An 11,255-nucleotide genomic window follows, 5' to 3' on the forward strand; every position below is an offset into this window, starting at 1 on the left:
AATGGATTAGGTAGCCCAGGAAAGGTGAGTTCCAGCCAGCCACACAGTGGCTATTAAATTCTCTGCAATATTGAGGTAGTAAGAGGAGATGATATTCTTAGCTAGAAAATTTTCTGGAAGTGGACTGACAATACTGAGAGGTTTGGTTTTTTTTTTGTTTTTTAAAAAGGAGAAAGGTGGAGGTAGAAGAGATAATGCTCCCGATTTTGTACTCTTCCAAAATTGAGACTATGGAAGATCCCCAACAAGACGGGCTGAAGCAGTGGGCTCCAGTGTGTCAGAGAGGATGGAGCAGGATAGGGCAAGGTGCAAATCTGTTGTTCACAGGGGAGCTGTGAGTTGATCCCACGGCACCAAGGAACCCCACCACAAACATCCCTCCCACTCCACCCCACCCCACTCCACCATAACACACATACTTGCACATTTTGACATCCATGCCTTGCTGTGTGACCTTGGCCAAGTCGTATAATATCTTCAAGCCTCATTTTCATCTGTCCAACCAAGATAATGATACTACCCTCTTCACTGGCTAGTCATGGGGTTAAGTGAGTTACCTTAGCACTGTGCCTGGCACTTATCTAGGATTCAATAAATGTAACTCAAACTCATAATTCATCACTGTCACGTGCAATCGACTCATAGCTGACCCTCTATGAGAGCCTTACAGCTCGCTACAGACAATGCCACCAATTGTTGTTAGACGCCATCAAGTCAAGTGCGGCTCATAGGGATGCTGTGAACAACAGATCTGAACCCTGTCCTATCTTCTGCCATCCTTATCATCTCTGGCAAACTTGCACCCTTTGCTGCAGCGACTTAATTGATCCATCTCATGGATCTTTCTCTCTTTTGCTAACCCTCCACCTTTCTAAGCACGTTGTCTCTTTCTAAACAATAACCTTTCCTACAAAGTACGTGAGATGAAGCTCTGTTATCATTCCCTTGAAGGAGCATTCTGCCTACACGTTCTCCAAGACATGTCTGTTCTTTTGGCAGTCCATGCTCAAAAGCCCAGCTTCTCCTCCTGTCATCCTTATTCATTGTCCAGCTTTTAAATGCATAAGAAATGATTGAAAAGATCTTGACCTGCATCAGGCACACCTTAGCCCTCAAGCTGACATCATTGCTTCTTAGCAATTTGGAGAGGTCCTTGCCAGTATACTTTTTCAATGCATTTCTTTTGATTTCTTGACTGCTGGTACCAAGAATGTTGATTGGGGATCTAAGTAAGATGAAATAGTTGACAATTCCAATCTTTTCTCCATGTATCATGATGCTCACTATCGGCCCAGTGGTGAGGATATTTTTTTTAATGTTGTGATGTAAAGCACAAGGAAAGCTGTAATTTGTTCTTAGGCAGCAAGCATTTCAAGGCCCCCTTGCTTTCAGCAAGCAAAGTTGAGTCCACCAATGGTAAGTATTAAAAAGAAAAGCTCAGGGAGCTCTGGTGACCTAGTGGCAAGAAGCTGCACTGCAATCCCAGAGGAGCACTGTTCGAATCCACCAGATTGTTCTGCTGGAGAAGGAAGGATAATCTCCTCCTGTACCAGTCAGATCTGATTTGATGGTACACAGAGAGAAAATAACAAATTTTTAAAAAAAAATTTACAAAAAGGACAAAAAAAGCTCAAAAGGGTTTATAGGGGAATGCTTCTTGGCACAGAACAACAACAACAAAAAATCTCTAAGAGCTATTTAGTTGACTGGAGCCACCAACATTTGTCTCATATATACCAAGCTGTAGGGACTGAGCTGAAACTTTACCAGACTGAAGCATCCTAGGCTTCAGTTCTATTTTTTCAAGCTCTTTCAATTTCAGTTTATCTTAGAAAGATTTACAAAAAAACCTGTGAAATATTCTTGCTTCTAAGGGGAATGTTGCAGAGAAAAACGTTGCTGTTATTGTTAGGTACCGCCAAGTCTGCTCTGAGTCATAGCAACCTGAAGCACGATGGAATCAAACACTGCTCAACCTTGGGCCATCTTCACAATCATTCACATGTCTGAGGCCATTGCTGTAACCTCTGTGTCCTTCCAGCTCAGTGAGAAAACACAGCAGATCGTTTTCTCTGCAAATTTTCCCTTCAGAGTCAAAGAGAATGGTTTTCTGTTGTTCCTATTTTCCCTAGCTCCATGAATAATCCTTGGAGGCAAGGATTCTGAGGCTTCATCTGACATACTTTAGGCATGTTGTGAGGAAGGACCAGTCCTTGGAGACAGATATCATTCTTGGGAGGATGGAGGAGCAGCACAAGGGAGGATGACTCTCAATGAGATGGAGTGAGTCAGTGACTGGGGTAATGGAGGTAGGTGTGTCAGAGACAATAAAATTGGTATGGGATAGAGCAGAATTTAGGGCTTTTATCTATTGGGTTGCTGAGTTGCAAGCGAATTGACAGCACATGACAATAACAACCACTTTTCAGATTTTAAGAACTCACTGAACTATCACTATCACAAATGAGATAAACAAATCCCATCTGAATATCCTTTTGAGCAATTTTGTCACGTTACGAGAATAAACAGTGAAACAGTTCTTATTTTGCCAACAAGACCCTTATTTTTTAGTAATAAAAACCAAATATAGATATCTGAGAGTAGATTTTTCAGTTAAACCTTAAAAATATTTGCCAATAAAAAAAAATATCTGCCAATCACTTTTCTCTCTCTGTTATTTGCTTTTGGTTTTCTGAACGTTCCATTGAAACCTTTAGGAAGACTGTGAAACTTCCCCCAGCCGCCTCAAAGTAAAACATCAACAGCAAATAAACTTTAAGTGAAGTAGGAAATAATTTACTGCCTGTAGAGTCCCAAACACACCGAAAAGTGAATCCAATTTTCTAAGACATCTGCACAATCTGCTTTTTGCCTCTGCATACTCTGTGCATCACCGACACAGTAAGTGAATTCTCAGTGTGCAGACACATGAACACATATCCATAGGCCTCAAGTTGAAGATTGAGTAAAGGACAGAGATAAATACAAAAATTCTGTGATGGAAGATTCTAAAACCCGTGAGTGACCAGATCTAAGGAACAAGGCACAAAGGTTTCCCATTGTTGTCATTGAGATTGAACATTTCCCTATGGAACTACCCAAGCCCATTGCCCACCCAGCTGCCCTGACCCCTGGAGATGGATCCTCCATTGGCTTTCCCAGGCTGCTTCCACCTTTGTCTTTGCAGGAGCTGTCCGTTTTCTCCTGTGGAGTGGTCAGCGAATGTATATCATCTACCTTTTGCTTAGCAGCCCCGTGCATTACACACTGTGCCACCAGGATTGTTTATAAGAAAATCGGCTCGGCTAAATAACAAATTACCATCCAAAGTGCATTATTATACACTCTTACTATGCATTGCGCTATAGAAAAGCACTGGGAAAATAAACAGGATTAAAATAAATGGTCATAAAACAGCAAAGCTTTCTTCTGTTGGGTGGGAAAAAATTGTTATATTCAGAATACTTTAGATACAGGTGTGGTGAGAGTGAAAGAGATCAAATGTCTATTTCCTAGTGCCCTTGAATTGCACCCTGTGCTGCTCAAGTTGGACAAACTTTCAATTTCAGTCCCAGCGGCGGGGTATTGGATTGCCCAAAGTGGATAAAATCATTGCCAAAATAGGATTCAGTTTCATAACTGGATTCAATTACCAAAATTGGATTAAATCATCAAAACTGGATTCCATTTGTTTTGATGGTTCTTGTTTACTGGTTGGTTTTGGTAAATTGAAGTGATTTTTCTGTTTGGCTAATTTAAACATACAGCCCGCTACATAGAATAAATAGCTAAAATGACAGGTAAAAAGAAAACCCTTCCAGAGGTTAGGCCATTTTTATTATGTGTTAACTTTACACTAAAATGTTCTTAAATTTTTCTTTTAACAAAAACCCTCTCTTCTATATTTAAGGAGTACTAGTGGGCAGTGTGTTACGTGCTGCACTGCTAATACAAAGGTCAATAGTTTGAATGCAGCTGAGAAAGATAGACATTTCCTTCCATTGAGAAACCCTGTAGGGGTTGCTGTGAGTTGCAATCAATTTGATGGTAGTGGTGCAGACTTAGATCTTTAATGTTGTTGTTATGTGCCGTCGAGTCGTTTGCAACTCATAGCGACCCTATGTACAACAGCCCTAAACCCTGCTCTATCCGGTGCCAATCGCACTGCCTCTGACACACCCATCCCGATTACCCCAGTAACTGAATCAATCCATCTCATAGAGGGTCTTCCCCTCTAGAAGAAAAAAATATCCACTTAAAAATTTTAGTGTTTCATTAGGCTTTAAAATTATTTTTTCAAAATTTTTTATTGGGTTGCCTACAAAATTTGTACATACTGTATTTTATACTTTGCTTCCTTCATATTGTGAATCGTTCCCATACACTGTGTTTTATTAAATTAATCACATACTCAAAAAACTTAATCACAACTGATCGGTGTCTACCATTTTAACCCGTCTTTTCAGGTCCCTGCTGGATCTTTTAGACTCAATTTCCTAAGGACAAATACTGCATAAGACCGTTATTGTAAAAATAGAAGGATAACTAGTGAAATGTGTATGAAGGTCCAAGGGCAGGGGGGAGAGGAAGCAGGGCAGCCGAGGGTGGGCAGGGGGCCAATCACGCTGGGACACAGAATTTAGTGGGCAGAGGGATGGGATGAAGGAAATGTCTTGGGCTGTTTTTTGTTTTGTTTTTTAACCAGAACTGATTGAAGAAGTTGAAAATTAGTAACGGAAACAATAAAGGAGTTTCTTTTAAAATAGATACTATTCTCTATTTCTGATACTATAGTAGAGTTTTATCTACGAAATTTACACAGTTTTCACTGGAATAAACCTATAAAATAAAAATCAAGAGAATGTGGTAATCCGTATGTAAAACACAGTCAATTATGTGATACAAGTGAAACAAATCATTAACTTCCCATACAGATTATCAAATTAGCACTAAAATTTAGAACTACAAGCCTTTAATTTGTTTAACTTTGAATATGGAGGTGGACCATGAACCACATAACGTCTTTTGGTAACTGTTAATACAGGAACGTTTCTCCAACTCCTGAGACTGTGAAACTAAAAAAACAAACAAACAAACAAACAAACAAAACCCCAAAGCCTCCATTTTGCATCCTATAGAACAAATTTCCTGATTTGGGGTTCTTGGGAAATTCATAGCGTTCCAGGGTCAATTCCGCATTAGAGAGTAACCAACTGTTTTAGGTTGAAAAATTATCTTTGTAGAAATTTGCATCTAAAGCAGTTTTAGAAAATAACACCGGAAGGGTATCTGTAATAATGAGTTGAGCTGTATGATTTCTGAGGTACTTGTAATTCCCACAGGTTCAGAATAAATTAGAAACTTTAACCATGAAAATATTTATTGAGTATGTGACGTGTGCTCACCACTCCTGTAAACGGGATCTTGTTTAAGTCTCTCAACAGTTCTGGGAGGCTCTTACTATTTTACACATAAAGAGAGTGGGACACGAGGGGGTTGAATTGAGTTTAAGGTCACTCATGGAGCATCACCAGAACGTTCTCCTTTAGAAGTGGGCTCCAGTGGCTAGTCTTTCAGTTACCATCTCAGTGCTTAGCTACTGTGCCACCAAGGGCTCCTTAACTCATCTAGCAAGAATTCCAGCCTGCCTTTGCTGTCTCCCATGGCGGCCTAGTGGCCTAGTGCGTCGTGCCAGCTTGCTAACCGAAGAGCTTGACAGTTTGAATACATGGACTTAAGTAAGTGAAGGAAGATGGGAAGTCTTTTTCCTTAAAGATTTACAGCTTCGAAAACCCATGTTGTTGTTGTTGTTATGTGCCGTTGAGTTGGAACCGACCCATAGCTGACCCTTCAGCGAGTTTTTGAGGTAGTTAATCTCATGGGAGGCCATTGTCCACCCTTCTCTCTCTCTCCCTTTCTCTCTGTGTCTCTGTCTCTCAGCAGCTGATGGCTGATGGATTCGAACCACATGTCCTTGGAATCAGAGAGCAACTTTTTGCCACTAGGCCACCAGAGTGCCTCAGAAACCCATAGAGGGTCACTATGAGTCAGAAACTACTCAGGGGCAGTGAGCTTTTATGGTTCTTCTTGTTTCCAAAGCTAATACAAGAAAATGCTCTTACCGATTTTTGGCTACATTTCTATGACCTTCAAAGGGGACCACCACTGGTTTGTTTCATTGCCAAGGGGGCACGTAACCCAGGTTGGGGTCTGCTGTCGTAGAATTAGACCAGGTTGATGTGACTGTTCTCTTAACCACTGAACTCAATGTTATACGTTAAATACTAGACTCAAGCATATCTCACAACGTATTATCTGCTAGATTCCCCCTCGTTTACCACATGCGTATTTCCTTACCAGAAAATGGTGTCACAAGTCCAGAAAGCCCTTCAGCTCCTTCACAAAGACTCAACTTTGTGTCTGCCAACAGAATTGGGTCCTTTCTTCTGATTTCTGGTGGCATCTATGCCTTTATAGTCCTGAGTCTCTGGTGTACACTTGGGAGGATTATAACCACCTGGGAGGAGATTTATTTTCCCCCTCTCCTCTGGACAACCTATTAAAGGGACAGCCACTTGTAAGATCAGCTAGGAAAGATGAAAGGCAACTTGGGAACACCCTCCTTTCCTGGCTCAGTGCCAAACAACACTAAACCCAATCTGTTAGCAGATTACTCTTATCCTTGGAACTGGTGATATTGATACAGATATTGCTCAAGTGGCCTATTATTAGAGCCTCTTGACATAATTACTATGTAGCCTGAGATGTTGACATGCTCCCCTCTTGCAGCGCAATTGGATCTAGCCCGGAAAATCGAAGTTGGATAAGGCAATATAATCCTTTTAAACCACCAAACTCATTGACAAGAGCCCCTCCAAACCCCCATCTTTATTGAGCATCGACTTATGCCAAGCACTATTTAGGGCCTGGTTTAATGTTATCTAATTTGTACATCATTCTGAGATAATGTTATTGACTGTTTTGACTATAAATTTTGCACGTCTTGTGCACCTGGGCATGCTAGTTACTAAAAGTAAAATTGAGATTCATGAAGTCTATGCCTATAGGTTGCATGTTTGTGACAGTAATCATGTTAGTGATCACTGGTGCTTCAGTAACTATCCAGAGAACAGCAGTGGCTGGCTGCAAGCAGACTTGAACAGGACTCCTTGATCCCTAAAATGAAGTGCCCTGTCAAGTCCAGTGTGGTGAGGTGAATGAGGATAATCCCTCAAGCCTGTGAATACATTGTTTTGTATGGCAAAAGGGATTTTGCAGATGTGTAAAAAGAAAGGAATGTGAGAAAGGAAGATCACTCAGGTGGACCAGTATAAATATCAATGGTCATCAAATCCATTCCAACTCAAGGTGGCACCATGTCTGTTAGAGCCACAGTGGGCTCCGTATCGTTTCCATTGGTTACTGTCTGTGGAAGAAAGATGGACATTCTCCTCCTGGGTGATTTACTGCCTCTGAAAACCCACTGGAGGGTTAGCTATGGGTCGACTTTGTGCAGCACACAATATCAGCAACAGATTGTCAGGTTGTTCCCCCCACCCCACACCCCCATAGATGCTTTGGATAGAATTAAATCTCCAACCATTGATTGGCAGTTAATATCATTAGCTATTTGCACTATCTCTCGAGGCCAATCCTAATGCACTGAAAGTGATGCTCCCAATCCAAAGGTGGGTGACTAATCCGCGGCCTTCAGGCCTGTTTTTCATTGTTTTTGGTCAAACATTCTTCTAGGTCATATAGCCCTGGTGTGCCCACTTGCCGTACAGAGGTAACTCGTGGTTACTGTGAAGCTGAATACTGTGACACTCATGTGTCGAATGCATTAATTTGTTTACCCATGGTGGACAGTGCTTGGTGGTGCTCCTTGGTTCAGACAAGCTTGGAAGGAGGAGTGGTATCCACTTCCGTAATAGCTTGCCTCTGGAAACCCTCTGAACCTGGAGAAAGGATGAAAGTCACGCAAGTGTCGAGGACTTTCGTTCATAGGGTCGCTATGAGTCGCTTAACAATCACAACAATCGAAGCCGATATTAACGCGAGGGTTCAGATAAGAGAGACTCGGTATAAGGTTAGAGCCAGTAAAGGAAATGAGATCAAGTTAGGCTGCTAACTTTAAAGGTGGAGGAAAAGAGGCCAGCAAACAACGCTCCCTTAGTGCTTTCAGAAGGAACACGTCTTGGTAGCCATCCAGTGAAACACATTTCGGTATTCTGCTTTCTAGAAGAGTAATGAAGTCAAGTTTTTAAAACCACTAAATGTGTGGTAATTTACTACAGCAGCAACAGGAAACTGATGTACTTGGTTCTACACACAACAGACTCTCAACAGCTCTAAAGGCAAGGACAAGCAGGTGGCACTTAAGACCCTCCGTCTGTGGTAATTGATCATAGCAGCAATGGGAAATGTTAAAATGTCAGACTGACAGTGGGTGGTCAGATTGTATGTGGCAGATTGTTGAGGCTGGGCTAGGTGAGTCTTCGAAATTGTGCAGGTCAATCTCGCCATTTTACTGATAAGGAAATGAATGCCTAGAGAATAGAGGGGACACTCAGTACGTGAATGGCTGACTCGGCCTAAGAAGCCATTACTTTACATGTGCATGTGTGTATACATATATACATATATGTACATGTGTGTGCATTGTTGTTATTGTTAGTTGCTATCGAGTAGATTCCAGCTCATAGCCACTCTATATACATGAGATCCAAACTCTGCCCAATCTTCATATTCCCTGTGCATAAGCCCTCATATCCTTTCATTTCCTCAGCTTAATTAAGCTCATTGTTGCAGTCACTGTGTCAATCTATCTCCTTGATGGTCTTCCTCTACTTCACGGATTCTCAAATTTCCAAACATGATGTCTTTTTCCAAGGACTGGTGCCTTCTGAACATCACATCCAAAGTATGTGAGGTGAAGTCTCAACATCCTTACCTCCAGTTCTTCCAAAACATATTTGTTTGCTCTCTTGGCAGTCTGTGCTATGTTCAGTACTCTATGCCAATGTCACAGTTCAAAGGCATCATTTCTTCTTCAGTCTTCCTTATTCATGTGCTGTCCAACTTTCAGCTGCATAGGAAGCAATTGAAAACATTATGGTGAGGGCCATTAGCCCTGTAAAGTCTTTAAGCTGACATTCCTGCTCTTTAGCAACTTAAAGAGATCTTGGATGTATGTTTTGCCCAATGCATTATGCCGTTTGGTGTTTTGATTGCTGCTCCCATGGGTATTGATTATAAGTACAAAGAAAATGAAATCACCAAAGAAAAAAAACAGAAAAAAAAAGAAAATGAAATCACCAACAATTTCAATCTTTTTTCTAGTTATTGTGATGCCTCTTAATTGGTCCAGTTGTGAGGATTTTTCTTTTCCTTAAATGTCGATAGTTGTAGAGGGGTTTCAGGCCTTTTGTTCATAGGGTCACTATGAGTTGTGCTTGACTTGAAGGCAATCAACAACAACAACAACATCTTGAGATACAATCCTCACTGAAGATCTTTGATCTTCTTCAGTAAGGACTTAAATCTTCACTTCTAGCATCCAACGTTGGATCATCAGCATAATGCAAATTATTGATAAGTCTTCCTCTAATCTGATGCCACATTCTTCATACAGTCTGCCTTCTCCGTTTTTTAAATTAGCATACGTATGACATAGCCATGGAGCAAGGATATAACCTTTCCTGATTTTATATTCCAAAACGACCCTCACTACTTCTCTGCTACATCACAGACCATATTCCTGATTTTGTGATTGCTGTTGTTGTTGTTGTTAAGTGTCATGAGTCGACCATGACCTACAGCGATCCTGTGAACAGCAGATCTGTCTCCTGCCCTGACCTGTGCCTCCTTCAGCAGCTCCAATATACTTGAGTTCATGGTTACAGTCACCGTGTCAGTACATCTTGCTGAGGGTCCTCCTTTCTTTCTCTGACCTCCTCCACCTTACCGAACAGGATGTCTATTTCCAAAGACTGATCCCTCCTAACGACATGCCCAGAGCATATAAGAAGAAGTTTCACCATCCTTGCCTTTACAGAGGTCAAATTCACTGACTTCAAGATGGTTTCAACTCATTTTCCCCGTTTCAACTTATATTTCCAAGTCCAGTTTCTGAGGCTATAAATCACAATGTGAGAAAACTGCCTCTATTTTTCTTGTGGAGCTGATGGTATCCAAACAGCCAGAGATACTCAACCTTTGGGATAAGAGACAATTTGCTACAGACGATTCCACCAGACCATTTTCCCTCAGTAGGCAAGTTGTTGTTAAAGGCTGTTGAGTTGGTTATGACTCATAGCAGCTCTATAAACAACGGGACCTATTCTGTGCCATCCTCATCATCTCTGACACTCCACCGTTCATCACTGTGTCCATCCACCTCATTGGGGGTCTTTCCTTCCTCTGTTGACCTCCCCCTTTCCAAGCATGATGTCCTTTTCCAAGGACTAGTCCTTCCTAACAACATGCCCAAAGTGTGGCAGATGGATTTTCATTGTCCTTGCCTCCAAGGAGCACCCGTCCTACCTGCTGCACCTCATAAAAGATATACTTGTTTGTCCTGTGACAGTCCATGGGCTATTCAGCACTCCTCCCCAGCACCACAATCCAAAGGCATCAATTCTACTTCTGCCATCTTTATTCACTATCTAACTTTCAGATGTCTAGCAAGTGATTGAAAAGACCACAGCTTGAATCAAGCTCACCTTAGTTTTCAAGCGGACATCTTTGCTCTTCAGTACTTTGGAGTGGTCCTTGACAGCAATTTGGGATCACCTGGAAAGAACAGGAATAAACCAGGGTTCACAATATCATCATCAAGAGAACTTCCAATCAAGACTCAGCTTTTTCTCTGCCATGCCCACAGGCAAGCTTCGCTGCTGGTTTTTTCACTTGGTCTTTGCCCTGGGTACAATATATTAGCTTAGTAATTAAGTGCCTGTAAACACCCTACTTGACTAACAAGCCTCCAGCTCAAAGACATTCAGCACTCTGCACCAGCCGTTATAGCCATCTGCTGCCTCCTGCTGTTGCCTTCCACCACTGCTGTCTTGTGTTGCCTCATGCTGTCTTCAGTGTTATGACTCTTTATAACCTAGGTCTTGGAATTCTCCTCAAAGGAATCATGGGTCCAACTGATGCACTCTGTTCCAGGTTCTTTTTTTCTTGACAGTAGTGAGGTTTCCCCCAACCTCTGTGGTGGTGGTGGTGGTGGTGGTGGTGGTGGTTGTTAGGAG

Source organism: Elephantulus edwardii, unplaced genomic scaffold (assembly GCF_000299155.1).
Source record: "Elephantulus edwardii isolate Elephantulus edwardi_28Jun2011 unplaced genomic scaffold, EleEdw1.0 scaffold00117, whole genome shotgun sequence".
Classification (NCBI taxonomy): Eukaryota; Metazoa; Chordata; class Mammalia; order Macroscelidea; family Macroscelididae; genus Elephantulus; species Elephantulus edwardii.